This window comes from Danio rerio, chromosome 8, assembly GCF_052040795.2.
Source record: "Danio rerio strain M-AB ecotype USA chromosome 8, GRCz13ab, whole genome shotgun sequence".
NCBI classification, from domain to species: Eukaryota; Metazoa; Chordata; class Actinopteri; order Cypriniformes; family Danionidae; genus Danio; species Danio rerio.
This window is the reverse complement of record NC_141028.1, coordinates 55,765,587-55,780,895: the sequence shown is the minus strand read 5'-3', so window position 1 is coordinate 55,780,895 and position 15,309 is coordinate 55,765,587. Positions and strand designations below refer to the sequence as shown.

Below are 15,309 nucleotides of genomic sequence, written 5' to 3'. Positions count from 1 at the left end.
TCCACTGACGCTAGACATCTTGGAGATGAATCCTGGTGATGACACGTGTCGGTGATGTGCTACGACAGGCCTTTTCAGCACCCTCACAAACAGTTTTAGACCTGCGGGACTGAGGACAGCAATGAACCCTTCTCTCTATACCAACACAAATGCCATCTCAGAGTCTAAAACAGGGGTGCCCAAACTTTTTCTTATGAAGAGGCCAACATTCAAGCTTGATTGAGAGATGTGGGCCGAAGGTAAATTGAGCAAACTGTATGGCAGAATAGTTGCCATGGATCATTTTCTAATTTATTTTATAATAATTAAAAATAAAAAGAAAAGAATACTTCAATTGTGTTTACTAATGCATTTAAATTTTGCAAAAATATACAGTGCATCCGCAAAGTATTCATAACGCTTTTTATCCAACATTTTTAATGTTTCAGCATTATTCCAAAATGGGTTAAATTCCTTTATTTCCTCAAAATTCTACAAATATCCCATAATGACAATGTGAAAAAGATTTTATTAAAAATAAAACATGAAAAATCACATGTACATCAGTATTCACAGCCTTTGCTTAATTCTTTGTTGATGCACCTTTGGCAGCAATTACAGCCTCAAGTCTTTTTGAATATGATGCCACAAGCTTGGCACACCTGTATTTGGGAATTTTTGTCCATTCCTCTTTGCAGTACCTATCAAGCTCTATTAGCTTGGATGGGAAGTGACGATGTACAGCCATTTTCAGATCTCTCCAGAGATGTTCAATAGGATTTAGGTCTGGGCTGTGGCTGAGCCACTTATGTACATGTGATTTTCAGGTTTAACACATTTGCAACAATTTCAAAAAATCTTTTCTCACATTGTTATTATAGGCCATTGTGTGTAGAATTTTGAGGAAATTAATACATTTTGGAATAAGGCTGTAACATCAAAAAATTTGGAAAAAGTGAAGCACTATGAATACTTTCCTGGAAGCACTGTATATTATTTTAACAAACTTAGCCTTGATTTGCACAATGATTGTCTTCTGCTTTGTTCCCTTTTTGTTAAGTCACACTTTGTAATTTTTTTTAAAAATCAGTTTAATTTACAGCATTTAATTGAAACATTTAATTTCAGTTTTTTTTTGCTTTTTATAGTTCAACAACAAACAAACAAATAAAAGGTTACATTAAAATAGAAATTAGAATTTCTGTTTAAGGCATTACACAACCCTTCCCAATCGTTTTACCTCTGGCGGGACAAGCTAATGAATACAAAGGGTCAACTTAGACCCGCGGGCCCTAGTTTGAGCATGTTTTGTTCAAAAGCATAGTCGTGAACAAAGCTTCCATTACTAGAAATAGATTTTGGCCACACTTTACAATAAGGATTCATTCAACCCAGGCTCATTCTGATTGCATACCCCTATATACATTTCAAGACAGCGAAAAATCGACCGAGGAGAAACTATTTTGCAGACTATTTTGAAACTTTATTTTGCAGTTTTTGTTTTTGCAAATCCATCAGAGGCTGCTGTGTATGCTTTTTGAGATCTCAAATTTCTCTCGCGAGTGCCATTCTTACTTGCTCTTCACACATAAATCCACCAGAGGGTGCTGCATACGCTTTTTGAGATCTCAAATTTCTCTTGCGAGTGCCATTTGCACCTGTTCTTCTCACGTAAATCCACCAGAGGGGGCTGTCAACTGACTGCCTGACCGACTTACTGATCCGCTTACCCCCTTCCCTAAACCCAACCGATAAGTGTTTTAAAAAGCACCGACTGACCAGTGCCCACCCCCTTCCCTAAACCTAACCGACAGTGTTTTTAAAAGCAATCCAGAAAAAGAAAAGCCCCCTGATTTTTATTCTATTTTTAGATCTTACCACGTTCTCACCCTGGTATTAACTTGTTTGTTTTGCTGTTTGGCTTTAGTTTTTGCTTTACCAGCTTTCTAGAACTGTTTAAACTCGAACCCCGTCCTCACGGTCAACTCCGCTTTACGCCTCAAACCCACCAACGTATGCAGTGAGCCACTGGACTAACTGGTAGCAGCAGAAAAGCCATCAACATGGATGTAAGCGGTCAGCTGGTAAGCACGAAAAGGAATAACGCCATACCACCCTGTGGCGTTCGTTTTAAAGAGGAAATGCAGCCATACATACTTCTGGCTACATAATTCACGATCTCCAGAAATGTACATAGGGGTACATTTTCAGAATGAGCCTAAATTGAATTCATTAGTTTGTGTATTTAGGTAAATGACACAACTCAACTCAAGACTTATTTGCTGATCAAATATCATCAAACCTCATTGTTACGAATATCCTGAATCCTTCATGTTAGTATATCCTCCATTAGATGAATTACTGCGACTGCGTGTTGAAATCTGCTACTGTGTGAGGATGTCCCCACAAATCAAAAAAAGCTAAATAAACATACTCAGTTCTGTCATAATGAAGCTGTAAAAATGGCACAAGGTTTATGTCAGTGTTAGGTTAAGGTCAGGAGATAGAACACATCATTAGTTCAGCACAAAAACAGTGTGTGTGTGTGTGTGTGTGTGTGTGTGTGTGTGATGGTGACTCTTCACAGCTGGTGGAGCCAGGGAAGCGCTGGGAGCGTCGCCCACCCCTCATAAACTCACAAAGACACTTAATAAGCCCCCTGACGAGTGATGCTTATGGATTTCTGCGCTGCTAATTTCCGTAACTATCACTGTTTGAAAGATAGCCCTGAGGATTTGGGGTAGCAGAAGGGCCCTTGTCTTAGCCCAACACAAGAGCTGTATTATGCTATATAAAAAAAAAAAAGAAGAAGAAAAATCTTGTAGCGTCCCTTTCCTCCTTCAAAGCCCTGCATTAGCTATCTTGCATCAATGCCATTCTAAACCATTATACTGTATGGTAAATATCAGCTATCAACTACTGTCCATTAAAACCATGCGCATGAACACAAAAATGCATACCAGTGAATGATCTACGCAAGACTTGCTATAAATGTAGAAGAGAACATGACGTTCTGCAATTGTCTGGTCCATTCAGGGATGTGTTTGGCTGTGAAATATGTGATAAAGGTGTTTTGTTACCCTATTGAGTTGGTTTCTCCAGGCCACTGCCCAAAAATCCCTTAATTATATAGTAAAGACACATGCAGGGAACTTGATCTTCAACAGCTGAGCGAGGCTGAGGAGATTAGGACATTGTGATAAAAACTCACTAGCCATCGCAACACACACATGTGTGTTCGAAAACATTCATTCATTTTACTTCGGCTTAGTCTCTGATTTATTCTGGCATTTGTTTTACGTAGTGGATGCCCTTACAGCCACAACCTAGCACTGGGAAACACCCATACACGCTTTCATTCACACACACTCATACACTACATCCAATTCACCTAGAGCGCATGTCTTTGGAGTGTGGGGGAAACCGGAGCACCTGGAGGTGATAACACAGGGAGAACAGACAAACTCCACACAGAAATGCCAACTTGTCCAACTCGAACCAGCGACCCCTGGAAATGGTTCTTCCCTGAGACTTACCCGGGTATCAAGTCTTCACTGTAAAAACTGCAACAAGTCCTTCATGTAAATGTAATGTGTATTTATATAGCGCAGTTATTGTGTATGCCCGTACACCTAAAGAGTGTGCAGCATCTACTTGGATGATACGATGGTGACCACAGGGCAATAGCACTTGTGCGCTCTCCAAACACCAGCTATTGGTGGAGTGGAGAGATTGTGATAGAGCCAATTTGGTGGATGGGGATGATTGGGAGGTCATGATCGTATAAGGATTAAAGGGATTTGTCCAGGACACCCAGGTTACACCCCAACTCTTTACAAGAAGCACTATGGGATTTTTAATGACAAGAGTCAGGACTTTGGTTAAACGTCTCATCCGAAACACGGTGCTAACTAACAGTATAGTGTCCCCTTCACTTTATTGGGGCATTAGGACTCACACAGACCACAAATTGGGCACCTAACATCATCTCACTAACATCACTTCCAACAGCAATCGAGTTTTCTCATGTGGTCTCCCATACAGGCACTGACCAGGCTCAGCTCTGCTTACCTTCACTAAGTAACCAGTCTTGGGCTGGAGGGTGATATGGCTGTGGCTAACTGCTCTTGCCCCAACACAAACCGATTAAGTTAACTTAATTGTTTTTAAAAACTTAGGTTGATTGAACACAATTAAGTTGTCCATATAAAACCTTAAGAAACGTGACAATTCAGCTCATTTTAAGTAAATAGTTGGAACAAGCCCTAAACATTGTTTTTTGAGCATTGGATGGCTTAATATAACACTAGCTATGTTTCCATCCAAAAATGCAAATAAACTTTATGCGCAAAACTCGATTTTCGCATAAAAGTTGTGCGAATGAAGCATTGTTTCCATCCAACGAGTCAAAGCGAAAAAAATCGTCACTTCCTGATTAACTGGCGCCAAATATCAACAGTAAAAACTGCATTTGCTGCAGTGGGAGACGCTGCATCAATCTTTTTTAAATGTATGCACCTCAGAAGACAATCCTGCACTGTTAAAAATTGTCCCGTTAAAAAACAGCAAGTTACTGGCAGCACAGTTGCCAGCAAGTTACTGTTAAATTAACAGCATCTAGCTGTAGTTGAAATTTACAGGTTGTTACTGTTTTTTAAAAATACAGCAAAAAGCTGTTATTTTCTACATTAACAGTAATTTACTGTCAAAAGTAACGGTTAATTAATGTTTATTTGAATTTTTAACTGTAAACTACAAATATGTTATCCTGAGAAATAAACTGCTAAGAAAACAGGTATATATACATTTTTTATTTGTTATAAAAACACAGTTTAATACAATGCACACATATAGCCTTATTGGAAACAATGCTAAAACTAAAAAATGCAGTGTAACTTCAAGTTTTATTACATCTTATTACATTTAAATATTTCAAAATTACTGGCAATGGAAAATAAAGTGGAATTACTACAACGATTACTACTCTGAAAACTTCTAAGTGAATTACAGAATTAGTTAGTAAGAAATAAAAAAGAATACAATGAACAGTTTAGGTATTCAAGAACAAACACCTGAAAAAAAGTACGCGACTAACACAATAAAATGAGTGCCATTAGTGAAGAGGATGTGTAAGGTGTGTGTGTGTGTGTGTGTGTGTGTGTGTGTGTGTGTGTGTGTGTGTGGTGTCACTTATATGACATCCCACTCAAAGTCCAATAGCTTCTTTAAGTAAACTGGCAACCTTAGTGTTGACAATTATTTTTGTGGGTGACCTTCCCCATTCCCTTCGATAGGATGTGTCCACTCTTGGAGCCTTTTTCAGGGTTTACCCATGAAGCTTCTGAAAAATGCATACATTCAGAATTAGTGTGGGTTAAAGTTTATATGATAATAATGTGAAGAAAAATAAATATATGAATCTAACCTCTGAATTAATTCCAATGTGCATGCAGCCTCAGCTTGGTTCTCCACATTGAAAATGTCGTAAGATGAAAACACAGCCGCTATACCAGACAGAAAAATTGGCTGGATGCTTTTACAGATTATTTGCCCCTCAAAAATGATCATCCATTTATGAATGTAGCTTCCTGGTTTTTCTCCTAAAACAATTAAAAGAAAAAAACAATGTCAGCAGTCGCATGAAATGTTATTTTTTATAGCCTAGTTGAAAATATATGTGAGGGAAGCAGAAGTAATTTTACTTGGTCTCAAAGCCCTGTTCTTTTAACACAGTACATGCATTTGAAAATGTTGATTGTGGACTCACCATGTACAGTGAAATCAACATGTACAGTATATACTGTGTATTGTGAAATTGTCACTGCAATGTTTGTGATTTATTTAACTTAATATTTATGATCAACATAGCGTGTTAAACAACTAAGTGTTAAACAACTAAAATGGAGTAATTTAGTAAATTTAGTAAAATTCACCAAAGGTGAATGAAAGCTTGGATAAAATATGGCAGAACATTTAATTTATGTATTTGTGTATTTTGTTTTGTTCAAAAGAATTTACCATGTTTGCTAAAATACAGAGAAAACACCCTTAGTTGCTTAAGTAATAAAATACAGTTCTAAACATACCAAAAAGTATCAGTCAAGGAATTGCAGGTAGTTCAAGGGTCTTTTCTACATCAGGTACAGTAGAAGATGCCTAAGACAAGAATTACAATGATGAGGAAAGAGACAAAATTAACAACCATAATGTATGCGTAACATTTTTTAATTGTATGTTCAGTTATTAGGACAATAATACCACATAGCAAATAATAATAACTTTACCATGTTATCATGTTTCATTAAACTCACCTTGTAATCAGTAATCAATATCTGTATCAGAAATCCAGCTCCACTCTATGATGCAGTTAGCATGTTCACAGGTTCAGCACTGAAATGGACATATAAAACAGTTTATCGTGGTGATTAGCCAATTGTACTCGACAAAGTAGCATTACAATACAAACCAACTACAGTAAAATTTGCAAACACAGCATTAGGGAAATAAATGTTTTATCAAAGCCTACATTGAAGCCATATTAGGTAGCTATTAAAAGCTAAAGCTAAAATTAGCAATGAGATGACAATCTTTTCATCATGCTACATAAATCAATACTACTTTGTTGCTACATATGTTTAAAAACTGACTTTGTAGATAAGCTTATAGCCTATATCATTTTTATATATCATATTCTGACTTACCGTGTAATCAGGAAATATCTGTGTCAGAAATCCAGTTCCACTCAATGCAGATGCAGTTTGCACATTGACAGATTTAGCACTAAAATAGATGTAAAAAAGTTACAATATCAGCATCCAGTTAGCCTATGTGGAATCACAAATGTGTATTTTGTGTAAAATGAGCAAAATAAAGGTGCACTTACCGAGTAAGTCACAGTAAACAAAAGGATGAAAATCCACATGTGATGGCTGATGTTTTCTGTTCGAAAAATACTGTTGATTGCTGTTTTTTTACATTAGTGTGATAAAAACAGTAAAATAATGTTAAATTTTGTCTAAGTCATTTCAAAAACTGTAAGAAAACAGCAACATACTGCTTTTGACAATAACAGGATTATACTGTTAAAATTTTGCCGTAAATTAACAGCAATTTTTAACAGTGTGACAAGCAGTGAGCGCACAGTGGCGTCTGACGCGGAGCACAGCCGCTCTTGATTCTGGAGGTCATTAATAATATAATAACATTAATACTGAAATTGGAAGGCGTTTTATAATGACCAAAATAACATTTCTGATGTTTTATAATGTGCTCAGCCTGACGTTTTATCCATTCACACACATTTTAAGCATCACATGATCTCTTTCAACAAAATCACATGACCTTTTTTAATGCGCATGCTGGAGTTTGTGTGATAAAAGTGTTTCCATCGCAGTTTATGCGCATCTTTTCTTATCGAATAAAAAGTTTATCCTACCCAGTTAGGCGCATACGTTTTTTATGCACATTTTCAAAATTTATGCGCATCATGGCGTTTTCATCAACTGTTTTTTTTATGCGCATTTGCAAAAAAATAAAAAATAGGTGGATGGAAACATAGCTACTGTCTCTTACATGTGTAATACATATTATTAGGGCCAGACGGAATCTGCGGACATTTTTTGCTATTTCTGCTGAGAATTTTGGTAAAAATCAGCGAATTTCTGCAAAATTATTTTGGGAGTATCATAACTAAAACCTTAATATGTGAAACAAAACAAATTATCTTTTTAACTTTTATTTAATGTTAAAATGCTAATCCAATTAGATTCACTTTATCTGAAAAACAAAGCAAGTCTCTCATATATAGCTACTAAAAGACAGAGAATATTACTGTACAAACAGCATTTTACAAAATCAGATGAATCTGTTCATATTAGTCAATAATATTACTGAAATTAATTAAAAAACTTAATCAATATATATTTACGCACATTTACTCAAGTAAATAAACAGAATAAATTATGGGCTAAAAAATCGGCAGAAATCTGCGGAAAATCCGTGGAATTCTGCGCACAGATTCCGTGTGGGCCTGCATATCATCAAGAGACATAATTTACATTATGTTAAGGCATACAAGTCTTACTACACCACACTGTCAGAAATAAAAGGTACAGGAGAAGACACTGGGGCAGTACCTTCTCAAAAGGTGCATATTTGTACCTGAGGAGTCCATAATGGTACCTTAAAGGTTCTTTTTAGGTACATTTGGTTGCTTATATATACTTTTAAAGGTACCACTGTGGTTTTTGGGTACAAATATGTATCTTTTAAAAAGGTACAGCCCCAGTGACAGCTCCTGTACCTTTATTTCTGAGAGTGCAGGGTTTACTTTGGAGCATCTCTTGCTGATTTAATGAAAAGCATGGAGCCAAGAGCTTGAAATGATTACCGCTGCTCTGTACGAACTGTAAATGGAATCAATGCAAAGAAATGGTTGCAAGAATGTGCATTGTGTCTAACAGATTTTCACGGCTCTAAACCCAGACACTGGCAAATGGAAAGAGTCTGAATCTGCAGAACTGTTCATTTCTTGTTCATTGGGTTATTCTTGACGGACTGGTTCAGCGGTCCCAGACTGAGCCTGGCTTTGGACTTGGGTGAGATTTACAGCCTTTTTCCACTGTCAGAACTGAACACATGTCAAATGGTACCAAATTGGAATTTGGGTGTACTTTGGACTACTGTGCCGGAGGTCATGTCTTTATGGATTCAGCTGCACGATTCTTTTAACATGACGTAGATTGACATACGTATCAAATATGACAGCAGTGCTGAGGAGTACAGTACTGTCTTTAACACTTTATTAATTTGCAAGTGGCGAGGCAGTGGCGCAGTAGGTAGTGCTGTCGCCTCACAGCAAGAAGGGTCGCTGGGTTGCTGGTTCGAACCTCGGCTCAGTTGGCGTTTCTGTGTGGAGTTTGCTTGTTCTCCCTGCCTTCGGGTGGGTTTCCTCGGGGTGCTCTGGTTTCCCTTACAGTCCAAAGACATGCAGTACAGGTGAATTGGGTAGGCTAAATTGTCCGTAGTGTATGAGCGTGTGTCTGAATGTGTGTGTGGATGTTTCCAAGAGATGGCTGGAAGGGCATCCGCAGTGTAAAAACTTGCTGGATAAGTTGGCGGTTCATTCCGCTGTGGCAACCCTGGAATAATAAAGGGACTAAGCCGACAAGAAAATGAATGAATGAACAATTTGCAAGTGATGCAACAGAGGGTGGCACGGTGGCTCAATGGGTAGCACTGTTCGCTTACAGCAGGAAGGTTGCTGGTTTGAATCCTGGCTTAGTCAGTTGGCCTTTCTGTAAGGAGTTTGCATGTTATCCCTATGTTGGCGTGGGTTACTTTCGGGTGCTCTGGTTTCCCCAAAGACATGCGATGCAGGTGAATTGACTTAACTGAATTGGCTGTAGTGTATGAGTGTGAATGAGTGTGTATGGGTGTTTCCCAGTACTGGGTTGTAAATGGAAGGGCATCCGCAAGGTAAAACATATGCTGGATAAGTTGGCGGTTCATTCCGCTCTGATGAATAAAGGTGAAAGCTGAAAGAAATTGAATGAATGAATGAATGATGCAACATAATATACAGTGTATTGTGTATACTGCATGAACATGATCTCTTAACCTTGAACTACTGTGTCAAGTCGCTAATCTAGTTCTCAAGAGTTCAGCGCTGGGGTCTCTGACACCTTCTCAATAAAGGTTTTATTTTTTATGCAAAGCTTTCAGCCCAAACACAACTGTAGCTACTGCACAGAGGTGCAAAAACCTCTCGGCACTAGAAGAGTTAGAACAATGGTGTTTTAAAAGCCCTAGACGCGTGCATGCATACAGTACAAGCATAAACACTCCTGTTTAAAAGCCCCATCTGTTCACCAATCCTACATTTCATAGTATGGAAAAGATTTGCCATCACAAGAATGAATAACATTTATTCATATTAATATTTGAAAATCATGATTAATAGTTGAAGCTTTTGTCACAGTGTGCGGTACTATCACGATTTGGACCTATACGGCAAATACATGATTTATTGCTTTATTATACACGTTCAGAGCAAACAAATATATTAAACTGCAAGTACAATAGGTAACTCTTTACAAAAACATCTCAGTAGTAAACATTAGTCAATTCATTAAAAAATAGCCTTATTATAGTTCTGTTAATTGATGAAAAATACAACTGCATTTTATAAGCTATAATTAAGCCCGCGCAGAATTTCCGTGCGCAGAAATCCACAGAATTACGCAGATTTTTAGCCCATCATTGAGTCTATGTATTTACCTGTGTAAATGTGTGTAAATTTATATTTATCCAGTTTTAAATTAATTAGCTGATGTAAACAAAAGGATCCATTAAGGACCAAAAGGTCAATAAATAGTTAGGTTATTTTCAATGTCGTTGGCCAGATTAACATGAAATCTGTTATCAAATCTTTAAGCATTTGGTGCTGATGACAAAATGATAAGCAATAATCTAGTGAACATACTGTACATTTAGTTCAAAACAATACATACAGTATTATCTATTATAACAATTAGTATGTCTAACTGCCCGTAAATGCCCGATCTACTGCAGTTCAAACCGAGCATCAGAATGAGGAAGAAAGCTGATTTAAGTGACTTTGAACGTGGCATGGTTACGGGCTGGTCTGAGTATTTCAGAAACTGCAGATCTACTGGGATTTTCACGCACAACCATCTCTAGGGTTGAATGGTCCGAAAAAAAGAAAATATCCAGCGAGTGGCAGATCTGTGGGTGCACAAGCCTTGTTGATGCCTGAGATATATTTTTTTTCTAAACCTGCTATTAAATATTAAAGCAAAAGCTTTAAATACAGACCAAACTGCAATCTCATTGAAACCTGTCTAAACAATGTTCTTGAAAAGCAAGTTCCTACCTAAAGTGTACTTGACCTCCACCAACAGTTGTGCATCTTTCAGTTGTGTAAAATAACACAGGAGTAAGATTACAAAACACTTCAAACACAACAGCTGTGCAAAATATTTCAAACGACTCCAAAAGTGGCCCTATAGCATTGATCCCAACCATGTGTCTCATTCAGATGAGGCAAGAAAAAATGCTTATTTAGCTACCTGCTCATGCAGAACCGGACTGTTTACCTGGAATAGTCTGGAATGCACAAACAACACTCGGTTCTAATGATTTTACATGTTCCTCCCTGGGAGACTTCACGTTTCCAAATCAATCTTCTTTGATTAATGTTCCTCGGCTTCCTTGATTAATGGATTTGTCATCTTTAAGGGTTGTATGTCTGGTCTCTCTTTCGTTCTGTCCTCCGGTGCCAGGGATGCCAGAGTACCTGGGCCGACGCTGCTGCAGCTGCCAACTTTCTGTCAGTCAGGAATGTAATTAGTAAGAATTAAGCTGCTCCGAGCTAAAGAAAGGGGTCAGCCAGAGCTGGGAAGGTCGAGGCGGGTCATTACCGAGCATTTTCTTCTCAGCCAGGGTGAAAAGGTGTCATGTTTACGTTGCACTGAGGTGGGCTTAGCCTGTGACTTCCATTCTCTCTTGAAGGAACCTATTCCAGCATATGTTTTATACAGCTGATGCCCTTTCGCAGCAACCCAGCACTGGTAAACACCCATACATTCTCACGTTCACACACATATTCATACACTACGGCCAATTCAGTTCATCCAATTCACGTTTAGCTCAATAGTTTGGACTGTGAGGGAAACCGGTGCACCCGGAGAAAACCCATGCCACCCTAAAAGCTTTAATATTTAGGAATTTGTGTCTTTTGAAAGCTTGAATCTAGTAGTAGTTCTCTTTTTAAGATTATGTGAAGGTTTGCATGATTACGGTTGAACCACTGAAGTTACATGGAATGTTTTAATGTTGTTGTCTTTGAATGTGTAATGATGATGAGCTCTTGGATTTCATCGAAAATATCTTAATTTGTGTTACAAAGGCGAATGAAGGTCTTGAGACATTGTAACAACTTAAGGGAGAATAATTAATATCAGATTTTATTATTTTATTTTTTGTTGAACTAGCCATTTGATATGAGTAATGAGGAAGAATGGACACTCATGAGCATTGTGGTCTCATCTAATTCAAAATATATACCCCTAAACAACAGTGCTTTAAATATTGAAGTGCAATACTTTCCAAGCTAAACTGACTGAAAACCCAAACAATCAGCCAATATATTGACCTTGGTGATATTTTGATTGAGCAGTTTCTGATGACTTAACATACACAATACATAAGCCAATCACACTAAAGCTGGTCACTTAAAGCTGCAGCAACACAGTCAATTCACTTCCAAATACCAGTGATAACATGAAATTGGCATTAAAACTATCTAACCCCAAGGTTTGTTTGCTCTCATTGAGCCAACTCTACCAATAACAGCAGCTTCGCTAAAGGCAATAACATATTCTGGGTTGTAAACCAATGGTGATTATGAAGTGAGGTAACCTAAGCTCCTAATTAATGATGCCACAGCACAGTTGCTCTAATCTTTCTTTATCTTCTTTTGTTATATCAATAGGACTTTTACAATGTAGATTGTGTCAAAGTGGCTTGACAGAAAAAAAATCTAGTCAACTAAAACTGCTTCAGTCCAATCAGTTTAGTTCGATTCAGTGTAACGTAAATGTCAATGACAGAGCTAAAGAATGAACTTCACCCATTGATGAAAGTGAAGGGAAAAAAAAGAATCTCGAGAACCTAATACATGGGTGACTAACCCTGTTCCCAGGGATCTACAGTAAATTCTGCTGTTCAGGTCCTAAATTTCAATTCATTTTCACTGCTAAGAGCAGTTCACTTCCCGCGCGGCTCCCAAACAAACACTCTGTGCCACAAACTGAATGTTATTTACAACAGCAAGTTCTGTTCACTAAAATGGTCTTAATTCAGAGGCACGCACGCGCCAGCCCTCTCTGTGGTAACAGCTAATGGTCAGCTCACATCACGTGTGATTTTGCGGTCGCAAATACAGTACATGAAGACAGAAATGGCATTTTTGGGGTGAATCATATCTTATAAATACAGCATGTGACTCTTTCAACACCATTTGGAGGTGTCCATGTTGCTGAACAACATATGTAAAACAATCTGAAGACTTGTGTGGCCACCATTGCTTCTCTCCTGAACTTGAAAATATGATTGACAGAATCGTAGAAATGCTGGATTCAGATCGTCTGGGGGGTCGAATCAAGATCCCGATCTTTTTACGATTAATTGTGTAGCTGTCATGTAATGTAAATGTCAATAAGAGTGATGAAGAACAAACTTCACCAATTGATGAAAGTGAAGGGAAAAAAAATCCTCCAGAACCTAATACAAGTGGAATAAACCCTGTTCCTAGGGATCTACCTACCTGCAGATTTCAGTTGCAAACCATATCAAACACACCTACCTGTAATTATCAAGTGATATTCAGGTTAATTGGTTGAGGTGTGTTTGATCAGACTTGGATCTGAACTCTACAGGAAGGTAGATCTCCAAGAACAGATTTGAGCACCCCTGACCTAAAATATGCAAGAAAAAAGGGTAAGTTAAGGTGATTCTTTAACCTCTGGCTACAATATACCTTTGCTGTAAATATTGAAGTCCAATACTTTCCAGTTGAAAAAAACAACAACAAAAGCAAGCTAAATTGACTAAAGCTGGTATTCAGAAAAACCAAACAATCTTCCAGGATATTGAAACTCCATTGAAACTGCTTTAATCCAGTTTTTAGTGTAATGTAAATGTCAATGACAGTGGCTAGGAACAAACTTCACCAATTGACAAAAGTGAAGGAAAAGAAATCTTGAGATCTTAATATATGCAGGAACAAAGGGGAAGTTGAGGTGATTCTTTAACCTCTGGGTACGTTCTAAGAAAGTGGTCTTGTGTAACTTCAGATCCTGTGGTAATTACCTCTGTCCAGCACAGACATGCAGTCTACTACTATGAGCGACACGACTTTATCAGAGGCCAGAGAACAGACTCCACACGTTTAACTTTTTCCCGTCTCAGTTTCCTCTCTGCAGCTGGGCTTTTATTGCGTCTATGTGGAGGGGATTTCCCGCATGGCGCAGCGAGCTGTCAGAGTCTGTGCTCGTCTTCAATGGGCGGCTCCCGTAGAGGCACGATGGCCGAAAAAACGACCACACTGGCATAACAAGAGATACAGCACGACGTCTTGTAAATAAAACGCCACTTTCTATCCTCCGCTGTGCCATCCTGTTTTCTTACAAATTATGAGATTGATGGTCTCTGTTCCCCTCGTGGCCTCTTGCATTTCACTTAAGTGCTGCTTTTATGGTCTCGCTGAGGACTCGGACACAAAGCTTGTTCTTAAATGTGTGTGGTTTCTATAAGGGGGAGTAGTTATATAAAAGCCCGACAGAATGATAGAGAGGGCCGCGAACAAACGCATGATGGAGGAGGTGCTGTAAGGATGAGACAGTGGGGTGGATGACGGACGGTGGAAGCAATGGAGCAACTTTAAGACCAGATAAAGTTATTGTGAAACTCCACCAGACAACATGTACGAATGATGGAATTTAGCTTAATCTGTTGCACATGGGGAATCATGTAGAGATGTCCCTGTCACGTAATTGCATTCAGACAGCGCTCTGTTGAAGATTTAGCAATGTCATATGTAATCGACAGGCTGTGCTGATGACACCTTTTAGCAGGAGTGCCCAAACTCAGTCCTGGAGGGCCGGTGTTTTGTTTAGTTCCAACCCAATCAGACACACCTTGGCTAGCGGTCATTCCCTCACTAGGCTTTCTAGAAGCATCGGTGCAGGTGTGTTGAGGTAAGTTGTAGCTAAAAACTGCAGGACATTGGCCCTCCAGGACCGAGTTTGGGCACCCTTGCCTTATAGTTTCACCACCAGGTTCCTATCAGCTCCTATCCTTTTTTTTTTTGAGTGAAGACAATCTTGAATGCACCATAATGCACTTCCCTTGGAAGTCTGAAGGGTAAATTCAACCGAATGAGCTATTCAGTAAAAAGATGGTCACTTGGAGTACTATAATCATGGGATAATCAAAAGCTTGCCGTGTTTTCAAGGATTTTAATGCATGACATGGAGGCAAAGGACCACATGATGCACAGCAGGGTCCACAAAGTACACTAAAATTCTTTAACGCACAGCAAGCCGTTGATTATCTAGCTTATTCCATGGTCATTTGCCAAGGTAAGCATAAGTTTAAAATAGTTTAGCTTTTTGCGATGCAATATTTGTCCGAATTTTTGTCAGTTTGCATGTTAGATTTTCTAGTCTCTCCACTGAATCAGCTGTGACAGACGAAGAGGGAGGAAGAGAGAGAGAGCGCTTGTGCGTGCTGTTTATACTTGTTAAT

The 15,309-nt window shown here is 38.5% G+C and overlaps 1 protein-coding gene and 1 long non-coding RNA gene across 42 annotated transcripts in view; both read right to left on the bottom strand.

Moving 5' to 3' along the window:
• Positions 1–15,309, bottom strand: part of prdm16 (PR domain containing 16) — a 452,417-nt gene that overhangs the window by 152,703 nt on the left and 284,405 nt on the right. The gene's annotated exons all lie outside the window — the stretch shown is intronic.
• On the bottom strand, positions 1,124–7,158 carry LOC101886174 (uncharacterized). The gene is made up of 6 exons (XR_015498508.1): positions 6,863–7,158; positions 6,681–6,759; positions 6,291–6,369; positions 6,066–6,135; positions 5,405–5,579; positions 1,124–5,320 (listed from the first exon to the last, which is right to left on the bottom strand). It is a non-coding gene; the product is annotated as an uncharacterized LOC101886174 (long non-coding RNA).